The 15,544-nt window shown below is 46.6% G+C and overlaps 1 long non-coding RNA gene across 1 annotated transcript; it reads left to right on the forward strand.

Annotated features, from left to right (window-relative positions):
* Positions 1 to 421: 421 nt before the first annotated feature.
* LOC116575317 lies at positions 422 to 15,101 on the forward strand. Its single transcript, XR_004279707.1, has 5 exons — positions 422 to 541; positions 6,984 to 7,128; positions 9,700 to 10,064; positions 11,569 to 11,571; positions 15,088 to 15,101. It is a non-coding gene; the product is annotated as an uncharacterized LOC116575317 (long non-coding RNA).
* Positions 15,102 to 15,544: the final 443 nt, after the last annotated feature.

A 15,544-nucleotide genomic window follows, 5' to 3' on the forward strand; every position in this document is an offset into this window, starting at 1 on the left:
AGTTCAAATGTTTCTCTCCGTGTTACTCCACTAAGCCACTGCAGGGGGAAAGGACCTGCATTTGAATGCATGGATCTGCCTTTGGAACCCTAAGTCTCCCCTGAGTTCGATGTTTGTCCTTGGGCGAGTCCCTTGACTCTTTTGAGCCTCAATGTCCTCATCTCTACTCTCTGCTTCCAGGGCAGTTTTGAAGTTTAAATGAGACAACTCGGGCACACGTTCCTGTAACCCCTGAAGAAAAGCGCTCAGTAAATACAGTGCTGGTGAGCCTTGTTTTTAGCCAGTCCTTCCTGCATGTTTCAAATGCTCTTTTCCATTGTGCAAATTGAAGTCCGGAGCGGGGATGTTTGCTGTGGGCTCCAACGTCACGTGCTTGCTTTGGAATCCCAGCCGCTTGAAGACTAGCAGAGACCTTCACACCCCCGCAGGGTGCTGGAGCAGTATACTCGGGGAGCGCTGGAACCCGTCGGCAGGGGGAGGGGAACTCCTTGGAGGAGGTGCCTTCTCAGGGGAGATCTCAGAAAATCAGTGAGTTGAGGAGGTAAGGAAATGAAATTGTGTCTTAGGCCACAGGGAAAATAAGCAAAATGACCAAAGGAAGGAAAACACAGCATTTGCAAAGGACAGAAAGAAATCTTGCCTGGGTAGAGTGTGTGTGTGTCTATGTGTGTGTGAGTGTGTGTGTGTACGCATACACGCATCGGCGTGGGTGGTCACTGGAGAGGTAGGATCCTTGTCAGTTAGCAGCAGAGGCATGTGTGAAACTGAGCTTTCCTGTTTCTCTAAAGTTTGCTGGCTATTTGGCTTTTGGAAAGTCCCTTAACTATTTTAAACTTCTGTTTCCTTATTTCAACATTGGACTTGATGATTTCCAAAATGGCTTTGGACTCTAATCTTCCATGTAGGAGAGAGCTCCGCTTTCTGTCTCTTCTGAGGAATACACTGGGGACTGCTGTTTCCAGAAATGCTTGGGATCTCCAGTGTGGTTGACCAAACCATGACCAAGGAGTTAGACAGTCTAGTCCAAACTGACACGCTCCATGTATCGAGGTCTCTGATACTTGCTGGGCCATCATCCCTCATCTGTCTTGGCAAGGCCACATGGGTGAAAATGCCATTTTTGCAGCTACAGAAAGGAATCCTTCATTCCACAGGGTCAATGAAGAGAGTCCTGGGGCCTGGCTGCTGGTCCGATTTCTGCCCAGGACTAAGGTTTCCAAAGGGACTGTGGTAAGCATGGGTGAGTGAGTCACCCCCTCTACCATGCGAGCCAAGGGATAAAGAAAGGGGCTGCTCTCCAGCCACTCAGAGCGGGAAAGAGTACAGGGAAAAAGAAGCAACAGAGCCCAGGCAAGAGGTGGAGCCCCCTTGTTCTTTCTGCACCTCCTTCTCTCTTCTGGTAGAGTGCTTTGGTTTTTCTAGAATCCTGCCCTTTCCTTTTTGCCTTGTCGATGGCTCCAAGGGGATTATCCCATCTCTTAACACCCCAGTCCAAAGCCAGTCAGCCTGGTCAGAGAGATTGGTTTGAAGTTGGCCGAAGACATTTCCTGGAACTGATGGAAGAAAAGTGTCTGTTTTCTCTTCTGGGATTGCTCAGGGGCGGATGCTTGAGAAGGAGCTGTCAGAGAGGAATTCCAGCTGAGAAAGGAGAGAACTGAGTCCTGATGACCTGTGCAAGACCCTGGAGCTTGCCATCCCTGAATCTTGTATGACCAGTAGATCGTGATTGCCCTCCTGACTGAGGATATTTTAAGGGGGGGGGAAAGGGCAGGTCTGTTTCTTGCAGCAGAAAGGGCTCTGACTAATCCAAGGGGGCACGAGATCGCCTAAGCTATTCAAATAGGCATAATTACCATAATGTTGGTAATAACCCTCCTCTGAGCTCCTGATGGCACCTCGCAAATATTGACTCTTTCTCTCCTACCAACTCACAAGAGAGATGCAATTATCACCATTCTATAGCTGTGATTACTATGTTTCTGTTATGTTGAGTGATGTAGCCAAGGTCAAATTGCTTGTAAGTTCTGGTACAGGGATCCAAGCCCGCTTCTGCTTATACGGAATTCTATGGGCTTGTCACTCTATCAAATGGTCTACTCCTGCAGGGAGAGGCTGAATAAACATGGAGAAAGGAAGACAGAGAACACAGTTTGTTTGGATAGCCAAAATCATGGAAAGGATTCCCCATCAAAGACACAAACATCTAGCAAAGAGATTATTGTTGCAGGAAGAACAGGTTGAGAGGCAACAACAACAAGAAAACCAGTGCTACTTGCAAAAGGCACTCTCAAATAGAAGGAACGTTTATTTTTCACTTGCCATGCTGTTAAGGTCTTTTCCCTGTTTTGGTGAGTAGAATAGAAACAAAGAGAAACTGATCTGTTACAAAGATACAATCTTACAGAGCCCAAGGTTGGGGATTTAGCTGATTTCCAGAGAAGGTGTGGAAGTGGAAATCAAGAGGACTTCAGGCTTCTAGGTCTTATTTTTACTCTTAGCTGCTTGTCTCTTTTAACTATGTCTGCCTCTGTAGGCAGCTTCCCCTCATCTGTGGTCTGGGGGGCAGATTCTGGTTGTCCCAGGACTTCCTGATTGTCCTGTCTCGGCTCCCACTTTCAGCCACTTGCAGGTTTATCGTAAGAGCTAAAGGGTTTGGAGGAGGAAGGTGTCCATCCTGGTACCTTCAATCCCGATCACCACTGGAGGGACGTGGAGAGCAAAGCAACCCCAAGACACACCAGTTAGCTGCCCACGTGGGACTGTGACAGGATTACAGGGTTCTTGTCTCACAGAGTGGAAGAATGCATCGCACGGACACAAAAGGTGGCATGAAGTGAAAGTTTGCTAAGTGAAGGTGAGAGCAGAAAGGAAAGAAAAAATCTCTCCGGAGTGAGAAGAGTCACAGATGAGTTGCCACTGAAGATTTTTTCAAGCTAGTCTTTTATCAAAAACTTGGCCAGGGAGCTTGTGGCCTTGAGATTCTTATGCCATCTTGGTCTGAGCAAGGACTATTGATAACACCCTTAATGACTTATTTCTTAAAAAAAAAAATAAATAAAGATTTTATTTATTTATTTGACACAGAGAGAGAGACAGCAAGAGAGGGAACACAAGTGGGAGAGGGAGAAGCAGGCTTCCCATGGACTAGGGATCCCGACGTGGGACTTGATCCCAAAACCCCGAGATCATGACCTGAGCTGAAGGCAGATGTTTAAGGACTGAGCCACCCAGTCACCAAATGAATTACTTCTTTAAAGATGGGTCGTTTTCTGTGATTAGATTATAGCCACCAAAGAAAAATGCTTCCTAACATCTGGGGCTTAGGCTGTTCTGATCTATTCCCTTCTCTCTTATTCACCCTGGCTTCGTGCTTCTGCCTGCCATGAAGAGTTTCAGAGTCTAGTCAGGGGCAAACTACCTCTGTCTGTACCGTAACCCTTTCCTTACTCAAGAGGGCTCTGTGATGTACTGCCCAGATGTCCTCCCTCGGGAACTGAAAACCTATCATTTGAGCTGCTATCAGCCCCCTTCTGACATTGCCACACCTCAGGTCAAGCCACGTTTATGGGGAAGGGGTCCTCATCCCCCAGCAGGGACATCTCTGAAAGTTGCTCTGGGCTCCAGTGGTCCTAGTTGGCTGCTTAGGCCTGTTCTGTCTTAAATCACAGCCGAACTACTTCTTCGAAACCATGTGTCCTTTGTTTCTAGCCTGGGAAAAGATCACTCTTGAATAAACTTCCTTCATTCAGGAGCACCTGGGTGGCTCAGTAGGTTAAACCTCTGCCTTTGGCTCAGGTCATGATATCATGGGATCGAACCCCGAGTCGGGATCTCTGCTCATCGGGGAGTCTGCTTCCCCCTCTCCCTTTGCCTGCCTCTCTGCCTACTTGTGATCTCTCTTTTTCTGTCAAATAAATAAATAAAATCTTTAAAAAACAAAAAAACTTCATGCATTCAAATTTTGCTGTGAATCTGCTTTCTGGAGAACCCATCCCATGGCAGTTGGTTCTAAGGACTGCCTAAGAAAGAAGCCACGAAGATGAGACTCCAGAACCGTATACACCCCTGCTTATGCGGGGGTGAAGACCCCATTCCTGGGAGTTGGTGAGGCATAGAACATTGGTTCATCTTCCCCGGCTGGTGGGCGGGCCAGTCGGCGGAAGCCGGGGAAAGGGATGCTTTAGCTGGTGTAACATACCAGATGCTTTCCAAAAGAGTAAATATCAGGGCGGCGGAATGGAGTGGCTCTTGTTTAGTGCAGGGAGATGGAAATAAAATATGAGAGTGATTAATGGGCAAGTAAGGGCTAAGTGTGCAATACAAGGACCTCCTGGTTAGCTGCAAGTCCTGCAGCAAGAGGGTAGAGAAAACAGAGAACTTAATTATCAGAATGCTCGAACTCCGAGGAACCACTACCCCACATAGGCAGGTTTGCTATGCCAAGGTCCTCTGACTCCAGCTGGGAAACATCAGGGTGGATCCATGCCCCCAACCTTGACACTCCAGATTCTGCTGGAGCTCTGGGCCCCTCATACTTATTAAGGACTAGCATTCCACCTCTCGCCTGAAGAGGATGTGGAGGCCTTGACTCTGCAAGGGAACACCAGCCGCCCTCAGGAACTGCATCTTCTTCTCCCCATCCCCTAGCTGCTGTATGGGGTCACCGGAAGCTTTTGCTGGAATGCATCTTCTCCCTTCGCTAAATCCTGCTTTCTCTCCCTCTGTTTCATAGGTATTGATAATAAGAGCAGTCCCCCCGACACCCTAATTTTTATTTCAACGTTTATGGCCAGGACGGCTCCTCCTGCTACAGGCACCAGCCCTCTTGGTGGGGAAGAGATCCCAGAGTTGAGTTGCTGGATACCTGCTCCATGGAAGAGCAAATTGTTCGCTTTAAGGAAATTGGTAGTGCTACCAAGTTTCAGACCCAGATATGTCTGTCTTCAAATCCATTCTCCTTCCTCCTCCCCCTCCTCTTCCTCCTCCTCCTCTTCTTCCGCCTTCTCCTCCTCCTCCTTCTCCTTTTTTGCATTTTCTTGTGTTTTCCCATTTAGTACATATTTTTTAATTGATTGGTTGGACACAAGTCTAAATTTGCAGGCAGAGAAAAAAACGGAGCTGATAGATATGAACTATAACATGTAGTTGGAAGCAGTTGGAGACTGTGCAGAGGAGGATGAGCTAAGTGTCTGTGAATCATCCATTTGCTTTTTGATTTATTCATTTAACAAATTTTTATTAAGCCTTTATAGTATACCAGGCCCTAGACTGGGTCCTAGGGATACAGCAGGAATAAAGATTAGATTCTGATTCCAAAATTTATGGTCCAGCATAAGAAATGACACGCAAACCATTAAGTCCAATAAATCATTGAAAGGCAGATAAAGAATGGTTAAAGCTTCCATTTACAACCTATGAGAGTCACGGGGCACCATTTCCTGAAGACACGGGCCTGCAGGGCTGCTGTGCCCCCTAGGGTCAGTAAAATTCTGGCATTATCTGGAATGGAACTGGCAAGAAAACTGAGAACCCCGCCTTTCCCTTTACAACTGATCCTGGTGGGAGTCCAAAGATGGCAAGAGTCCTGAATTCCATATTTGAAAAGTGATAACTCGTGCTTTTTTTGTGATGGCAACGGACAGGAGTGGCTTCATGGCCACGCTGAGGCAAAGCAAAATCGGCAACCTTTCCACTTGAACTTCTCTAACTGGTGATGCTTTCCCTTGTCAAGGACGATGAGAGGCAAGACCCCGCCACTCAACACTGTTGTGTGGGATGCTAATAAAACACAAAGATGCGATGCACAAAGGAAGGGGATGAAGCATGAACAGGGGATTCCCTTTTCTTTTCTTCCTTTTGTCCAGCGCTGGTTACCATAGTGCCCAGCAGTCTAGAGCTGCCATCCTACTCAGTGGGCACATACCAGAGCTTCCTACAGTAAGAAGTTAATGGGAGAAGGGCGAAGCTGTTGTCAGGTTAACACAGTGGAGAAGAGACTGATTGTAGATGGACCAGGAGGGTGAGGGGGGGACAGTTAATAACCAACCAACAAATGAGCACTGTTGTTTTCCCCTAAAAATAGAAATCAGAGTATGCTATTAAGTGGCTTTTGGTAGGAGAACAGATTAATTTGGACAGAAAACGGCCAAGAGGGTTTATTATCAAAAGCTGTAATGGTAGGAAAGGGGAAATTTAGGGAGTCAGAATCCAGGCTTTACTTCTTGCTCTATGCCAGTATCCCGCCCAGGGCTTGGCGCAGAGTAAGAGCTTAGGACATGCTCTAAATAAACAAATTCATGACTGACTGAAGGCACAGACACTTAGCTCATTGTCTTATACATCGTGTTCCAGTTGTTTCCAGCTATGTGTGTAACTTTCATAATCTCTCAGCAACTGGTATTTATCACCTGGGTTTTCTCTTCCTGCAAATTGAGGCCAACAGATTGATTAGGGAAATATGTACTAAATAGAAAACATAGCAGGATGTAAGAGGAAGCAGGATGGCTTTAAAGATGGATGGATCTGGGTCTCGAAATTGGTGGCAGCAGCAAGACGAGGGATATTCCAACCCTGTGCCCTACTTCGTACCATTGAGGTTAGGACTAATTTACATCATGTGTATGTAGATTTCTCACCTCATTCCAGAGAGCTACAGGGGGTGAGGGAAGGCAGATTTTAAATGTGTTTGGACTCGTAAGATCATGTTGTTCAGACATTGGCCATAGGACTCTCCTTGCCCACAAAAGTCTAAAGAAATTAGGAAAACAGAACGCTCCCCCAACAGACCACGTTGTCGGAAGGTAGGAGCTATGTCTTTGTCTCTTTAGACTCTCAGTGCCTAGGAGGTAAGAGATTCCCATTAAATGTTCGCCTTTTAACTTAGTGACTCTGTTTACTTGCCTATGATGTTGCTGACCTTGTGAGTTTCAGGAGGATAAGAGTAATCCAAGTCAGGTGACCCAGGGTTCCGGACTCTGTTGCAGGGTTCCTGTGTCTCAGAGCTGAAGAATGGATCTTGCGGACAAGAGGGTGAAGTCAAATGAAAGTTTATCATGCGAAGGTGAGAGCAGAGAGGAGGGCTCTCGAGCGTAAGAGGGGCCAAATGCGCTGCCACTGAGGATGTTTATGGTGAGTCTTTTTTTTTTTAAAGATTTTTATTTATTTATTTGACAGAGATCACAAGTAGGCAGAGAGGTAGACAGAGAGGAGGAAGCAGGTCCCCCACTGAGCAGGACCCTGGGAACATGATCTGAGCCCAAGGCAGAGGCTTTAACCCACTGAGCCACCCAGGTGCCCCAACAACAGTTTTTTTTTTTTTTTTTTCTTTGCAGCATAACAGTATTCATTGTTTTTGCACCACACCCAGTGCTCCGTGCAATCCGTGCCCTCTATAATACCCACCACCTGGTTCCCCCAACCTCCCACCCCCTGCCCCTTCAAAACTCTCAGATTGTTTTTCAGAGTCCATAGTCTCTCATGGTTCACCTCCCCTTCCAATTTCCCTCAACTCCCTTCTCCTCTCCATCTCCCCTTGTCCTCCATGCTATTTGTTATGCTCCACAAATAAGTGAAACCATATGGTAATTGACTCTCTCTGCTTGACTTATTTCACTCAGCATAATTTCTTCCAATCCCATCCATGTTGCTACAAATAAAAGTTGGGTATTCATCCTTTCTGATGGAGGCATAATACTCCATAGTGTATATAGACCACATCTTCCTTATCCATTGAAGGGCATCTTGGTTCTTTCCACAGTTTGGCGACCGTGGCCATTGCTGCTATAAACATTGGGATACAGATGGCCCTTCTTTTCACGACATCTGTATCTTTGGGGTAAATACTCAGTAGTGTAATTGCAGGGTCATAGGGAAGCTCTATTTTTAATTTCTTGAGGAATCTCCACACTGTTCTCCAAAATGCATCAGACTTTTATAGGAAACGGACCAGGAAACTTGGTAAATATCTTGCCTATAACTTTTAAGACAAAGAGGTGCATTTGTAAATATTATGAAAATATCTCGTCTATCTTTAGAATGAACAAGGTCGATTTGTTATGTTCCCTTCTGTCTGGCTAATATCTTGTCTGTGACATTTCTCCATATCTGGGATTTCTGTGAGCCTGGCTACATGGTCCCGTATCAATCTCTCCCTCCCTAGCCTCGCCTGTCCCTTATCCAGCCAACAGAGGGTCCTGACGTATTATAATCACGTGTTATGGGCTGAACCCTGCCCACCCCTGTGCCAAATTCGTATGTTGAAACCCTAACCCGCAGGACCTCACAATGGGACTCTATTTGGTATAAGGGTCTTTGAAGAGAGGCATGGAGGGAAAATAAAGGTCTTCAGGGTCTTCAGAGTGCCACCAGACACCCGCATGCAGAGAACACAGAGAAATGGCCATCCACAGGCCAGGGAGAGGGGCCTCAGAAGAAACCAACGTTGCTGTCCCCTTAGTCTTGGACTTCCAGCCTCCAGAGCTGTGGGAAAGGAATCTCTGTTATTTAAACCACACAGTCTGTGGCATTTTCTTATGGCAGCCCTGGGATCAGTATGGTTATAACCTTAGGGATGGGAAGAGCTTGCCCCAGCCCCATCAGAGCAGGCTTATTATGTCTTTTATGTTTTTCTAAGAGCTCTGATCTTTCTCAGGTTTTTAATGATCTTTTCTGTACCTAGCTTTTTCCTTTTGTAAATGCCGCTTCAGCAGTGGGATTAAGATGTCATTAAAAACAATCCAGATTGTAGCACGTGAATACACATATGCTGAGTCTGTCCTCTCCTTCTTGAAACCCTCTGCCCAGCCAGATGGATTGAGTCCTGCCACTTGCAGCTGAGACCTGCGGGGTCAGTCCTCACTCTCTGGCTCAGAGAGACAGGGCAGGAAGGTCAGGAAGCAGCCACAACAAAGCAAGAGGGCAGGGCAGGGCCTACAAGGACCCAGCGCACCGTGCCACAGTGGGCTTCTGAGACCTGTTCATTCAAACTTGAGAAGCAAGGAGCTCACTAACACGCAGATCATTTTCCCACCATTTTCCTCTACAAATATTTCCTTATCAGAGGAAAAGTAAAAACCATCTGTCATCTACGTGAGAGAAAAAGCACACACACCCAGTAATCACATACAGCCTCTGGGATTCCTGGATCCCCTGAAGCTCAGCTGGGTCGCCGGGAGAGGCAGAACCCTGGGTGGGGGGACCACTCCCCCATGCCGTGAGCCAAGGGTCCTGGCATGGGGGAGCGGCCACATCACAAAGGGTCGGGGCAAAGCCTCAAGACGTGGTTCCTCCTCCATGTTCTTCCTCGGGGAGAAACAGACCAGGTAAATTCACAAGACCACCCCAAAGATATTTCATGAGTGAACAGGTTTAAGGTCCATTCCATTTTAAAAAATATGTTTCTTGGGCGCCTGGGTGGCTCAGTGGGTTAAGCCGCTGCCTTTGGCTCAGGTCATGATCTCAGGGTCCTGGGATCGAGTCCCACATCGGGCTCTCTGCTCCGCAGGGAGCCTGCTTCCCTCTCTCTCTCTATCTGCCTGCCTCTCCATCTACTTGTGATTTCTCTCTGTCAAATAAATAAATAAAATCTTTAAAAAAAAATAAAAAATATGTTTCTTTAGGTGTCATTTGCATACCATGAAGTTCTTCTGATTTAAGCACATCGTTCAGAGTTTTTTTTGTTTTTGTTTTTTGTTTTTGTAGTATTATGCAACCATGGTGGATAACCTTATCATCTCAAAGAGAAACTGCATGGCCGTGAGCAGTCACTCCCCACCCTATCTCCAGCCTGGGTAACACTCAGTGTGTCTGGGGATGTCCTTTCTCTGGACATTTCCAATGAATGGAATCAGACAATATGTAGTCTTTTGTGTTTGACTCCCTTCATTAGCCTGATGGGGTTTTTATTAAGATTTTATTTTTAAGATTTTATTTTTAATATCTTCCATGTTATTCCTATGCTCCATCAGTAAATGAAACCATGTGATAACTGACTTTCTCTGCTTGACTTATTTCACACAGCATAGTCTCCTCCAGACCCGTCCCTGTTGATACAATAGTTGGGTATGGTTTCACTTACTTGGGGAGCATAAGGAATAACACGGAGGACATGGGGAGATGGAGAGGAGAAGGGAGTTGTGGGAAATCAGAGGGAGAGATGAACCATGAAAGACTGTGGACTCTGAGACACAAACCGAGGATTTTGGAGGGGATGTGGTGGGAGGTTGGGTGAGCCTGGTGGTGGGTATTTAGAAGGGCACGGATTGCATGGAGCACTGGGTGTGGTGCATAAACAATGAATCTTGGAACACTGAAAAAATAGAATAAAATTTTTAAAAATGCTTAAAGATGTGTTTCTCAATAAATCAAATATTGATCTTAAAAAATGTGGGATTAAAAAAGAAAAAAAAGATTTTGTTTTTAACTAATCTCTATGCCCAACATGGGGCTCAAATTCATGACGCGGAGCTCAAATACTGCAAGCACCCCCAACTGAGGCAGCCAGGGGCCCCTGCGTGGTGTCTTTGAGGCTTATTCATGGTGTAGTATGTGTTATTACTTTGTTCAATTATTTTATTGTCAAATTATATCCCTAGTGTGGGTACAATGATAAGGTTACAGTTTGTGCGTGTGCGCGTTCGTGTGTGCGTGTGTGTGTGTGTGTGTGTGTGTGTGTAAGGAGTTGGGACCATGTGGGCAGAACAGGGGTGGGTTGTTATATCCCAAGTTATTTCAGTGTCTGTGGCTGAGGGGACCCGTATGCTGGGGCTCGAAGTTAGCCGGGAGGGCAGGAAAGGTAGCGGATGATTCTGTCTCTCTCAGAGGCAAGGCTAGGCCAGAGCAGTCTGTTTTCTCCTCCTTCCCAAGTCCTTATCAGTACATTTCCTCTGAAAATAAGAGGGATTTTCCAGTTGTTTGGATTATAGGACTTTGGGAGCTTCTGCACTACAGAGCTGATTTCTTCTGTGCTTGACCTACCTGAATTCAAAAGCTTGGTGCCCTCCTTCTCACCTCAGCCTGTAGGGTGGGCTGCCTCTTGATGCTCTGTCCCATGAGGGAAGGTCTGGGGGTTGAGATGGGAGGGAGCTCGGTGAGGAACTGCTTTGTGAAACACCTGCAAACCCCCTCTCGCCCCATCGGCAACCCAGACCTGGCTCCAGTTCTGACCTGAGCTGGAGAACCAAGGTGGTTTCTAGAGCTTTGCTGACATCAGGAGCCCATCCCAAAGAGACCATCCTACAGGCTTGTAGACAACCACGTGACGTGTTCAGCCAAGCTCATTAACATCTTGAAGGGCTTGGGGTGCCTGGGTGGCTCAGTGGGTTAAAGCCTCTGCCTTCAGCTCGGGTCATGATCCCAGGGTCCTGGGATTGAGCCCTGCATCGGGCTTTCTGCTCAGCAGGGAGCCTGCTTCCTCCTCTCTCTCTCTCTGCCTGCCTCTGCCTACTTGTGATCTCTATCTGTCAAATAAATAAATAAAATCTTTAAAAAAATAAAATAAAATCCTGAAGGGCTGTCACATGGGAGGATAAGCTTATTCATAAGGAAGCAGAAGGGCCAGACAAGGACAAGCATGTGTGTTATAATGTGGGGACAACACAAGGGGAACTTTGGCAGGAGACAAGTCACCCAGCAAGGGGCTAGAGATTTGGCCAGAGCACCTGGCCCAGCAGGTTATTTAGATCCCAATTAAGATTTTAGACGGAATCCTGGTCATGTCTGTTGAAAAAGCTCAGCCTGGGCTGGTGCCGTAGGCTGGTTGGTTTGTGGTTGGTGCCATAGGGTGGTTGGGGCCAGTTTCTTTTTGGTGACCATTAGCCTTGTGCCATTTCCCAAAGCTCTGGGCTTTAGGGCGGAATGACTGGGGTTAGGTAGTAAGAAAGGAGTTTGTTTGTGAGTCATTCCCATGTCTTCTGACATGCTCATCTCTGTTAGCCCCAGTAAGCCCCCCTGAACCTTCCTGCTCTTCCCGAGAGAGTGCTGTGGATCCTGCATCTATGAGGGCCAGGGAACCTGCCTCGCAATCACTTTAATAAGATCCTTTATGAATAGCAATGACTTCCACATTATGATTTTTACATTCCACTTTAATAAGGATCATGTAGTTGTGGGCAATTTTGAATGAGATGGTCTTGTCTTCTGACTGCAGTAAGTCTTCTGGCAACAGCTGTGCTGTTTCCTGGCTCTTCACCATATTAAATTAATTTTTTCCCCACTTCATCTCCTAACCTCCTTGGGCAGCAACCCAGATGGATGGATCAAAAACTTACAGAATTTCTGGCTCTCCAAAGGTCTTAGAAACTCCTCAACAGAGTACAGAAATCCTGGAAACAGCAGGACAGACCTCTGGATGGTCCATCTCTGCTTGATCTCTGTCGGGATGGTCTCCCTGCTTGGGCAGCAGGCCGTTCTTACGTCGAGTAGCTCCAAGGAAGTTCCTCCCTGCATTGAGCAGAGTGGAGTGCACAAGGCAAAGAGGTTTTGGAGACAGAGATGTGGGTTCAGTCTGATTGCAACGGTTTATTTTAATGTGTCAGCTTGACTCAGATAAGAGACACCCAGACAGACAGCTGGCAAAACACTATTTCTGGGTGTATTTGCGGGTGTGTTTCTGGAAGAGATTAGTATTTGCATTGGTAGCATGAGCATGGAAGATTGCCCTCACCAGTGTGGGTGGAAGACATCTAATCTGCCAGGGCGTGAAGAGAACAAAAGGTGGGGAAAGGGTAGATTTGCTCTCCTCTTAAGTTGCGACATCTACCTACTCCTGATCTTGAACATTGATGTTCTTGGTTCTCAGGCCTTTAGACTCAGACTGGAACTACAGCACTGGCTTTCCTGGGCTTGTAGCTTGCAGCTTGCAGACTCGGGGATTTCTCAGGCTCCATACCTCATAATCCCTTAAAATCTCTCTCTCTTTCTCTCTCTCTCTATCTCTCTCTCTCTCTATATATATATGGGTCTCCTATTGGTTCTGTTTTTCTGGAAAACCCTGGCTAATACACTGGCTATGTCAGCTTCTTTGTGCATAGCATTAATCATTAGTTAATTTCTCTGAGTTTCAGGTTTATTATTGGCAAAATATATGTAATAATACTAATCACACATGCTAGGGAGTCTTCGCTGCGGTAGTGCTTGGAAGTGCTGTGGCTGGGACAGGTGTTTAACAAGCTAAAATTATATTTATCAGCCATATTGATATAGGGCACATACTAGAGCTAGGCGCATTCAAGACCTATTCCAGATCACTTCAAACGTGCCTTTACAGTAAAGGCTGGACAAAGCTCAAATAAAACTAAAAAAAAAATCTACACTACCTAAATTCTCTTGCATCCAGGTTTCTGCCTTGATCCAAGGTCTGCAAGGATTTGGAGAAACAGTGAGGGAGTGGAGGTGGCAACCTTGTGCAGGGTAACTGGATTTTCCTGGTGGTGGCAGTGAGGGTGCCGGGTCTCCTGGAGCAGTCCTGGTGGACTTCCTAGCCTCTGGTTCCACAGCACCATGGGACCTAAGTGGAGCTCCAGGGTGAGGTGTCTCCTGGGGACTGAGGCAAGGTGGGTCTCTCTCTGGCTATTGTTCCTAGACACAGAGATTTCAAATCTGATTCTCTAGTCCTTCTGGAGATGTTGATACATCTTACTGTGAAAATTAGTTGGAGCTGATCCTTTTTCATTTTTTGAATCTGTAGCCTAGAACCTTGATCAACACAATTTTTGATGACAATTCTAGCTGCTATTCAAAATGCTATTTAGAGATCACAGAATTCATCTGTTTATAGACAGTCAGCAATGGAAGGCCTCACAGAGTTCATTAATATAGGCACCTTATTGTACAGAGAGGGAAACTAAGACAAGTATGGGGCCGTAACCCTCCCAGAATCCCTCACTGTATATTGTATATCAAGCATTTGTTCCCACTGCACCAAGCTGTGTACTCAGTACCATATTTGTCATTTCATGTAAATCCCTACCAGAGTCTCAAAGGATGGACATGATCATCATCCCTTTAGGGAGGGAAGGGAGAGTCAGAGAGCTTAGAAACCAGCCCCAGAAGACAAACAGTATGCGGCAGGGCTGGGACTTCAGCACGGATCCAGCTCCAAAGCCCATTCTTTGAACCTACACACTTTGCCACCTCCTATGACCTGGCTTCTAATCCCTCCCCTCCATCACCCAAAATAACTGATCTGACTTAAATAGGAAAGAGAAACGATGCCAAGTGGAAACGGTGCCGACTCTGCATCTGGCTAGAGCACCATTCATGGATGGTTGCAGAACAGCAAGTAGAGGCAGGTGACAGATCTGTGTGTGGCCGGGGACAATGGCCAAGAGGTGGAGAAGGAAGAGGAGCCCAGATCACGCAAGACGCCGTAGGTCATGTAAAGTGCTCTGTTGTCCAATCTCAGCCACCAGCCAATATCACACCCAAAAGAGACGCCCAGGCACTTGGTGTGTACTTGTCCCTGCTCCAGCTTTACCCGCCTTCATCCTTCCCCCGCCAAATTCCCTCTTGGTGCTTTATCCCTTTAAATCTACCTAGCAGAGTGGTTTCAGGGGCATTTCACTGAGGTCTGATTGTGAGAAGCAGAGGACTGCTGTAGACCTAGACATCACCCCTATCCCATGATGTCACACAAACAGAACACGGCTCCAGGCCAGAGTCCATGCAGCTTGTATAGCATCAGACCATTTGGTGGTCTGAGCACCCCATGATTTAGGAGTCATCAGCCCCTTTCATAGGTGAGAGAGGCCTAAGGAGACTGGGTAAAATCTCCAGGGCTTCTCTGGGTCTTGGTGACACAGCAAAAATCTTGACAGTTTTGACGCCGGTGTTGGTGTGCCCACTGGGATGGGAGGCGATTCTGCCATCCTCATCCTTGGCCTTGGCCAGACTCTTCTGGAACCCAGGCAAAGTCCTGCTAGACTGGATGTCCCAGAAGGATCCAGGACTGGTTTTGGGCTTGTTTCTTCTTGAGTCTCTGAGCCTCCCCATGTTGTCAGACAACCTTTAGGGCATGATGTCTCCTGGTTGCTGGTACTAGATGGTTGGCTGGTAAGAGAAAGCAGAGCCAGAAGGCTTACTAGAACCTAGCCTTGCTTCTTCTTCATTCTTTAGTTTACTTAACTGTAAAATGTGGAGGTTGGATAGTCTGATTCAGCTCTGACTGCTCATGAGTCTACGGTCTTAGAAATGGAAGGCTGAAGAAATCCGTAGCTAAGCCAGTTCCTGCTTCCCTAGGTCTATCACTGAGTTTCTGCCCAGTTTTTGAGCTGATAAAGGTCAGGGTCAGTGTGGTGATAGGCTTCATCTCCTGATGACTCAAAATTGGTGGATTAAGTTTGCACAGAGAGTATGTTGAAAGATTTTTGAGGCTAGCCTTGGGCTCAGGTTGAAAAGAGCTTTGTGTGTACATGATTTGGAAGTTGTAACACATATCATATAGCCAATTCTAGCCAGTGGTGCAGTGAGCTCATCAGTAGTAGAAACACTAATTTTGATTCCCATTAGCCTTGACCCAGTCCTTCCACAAGTGAACTCAAGGTCTCCT

This window comes from Mustela erminea, chromosome 16 (genome assembly GCF_009829155.1).
Source record: "Mustela erminea isolate mMusErm1 chromosome 16, mMusErm1.Pri, whole genome shotgun sequence".
Lineage (NCBI taxonomy): Eukaryota > Metazoa > Chordata > Mammalia > Carnivora > Mustelidae > Mustela > Mustela erminea.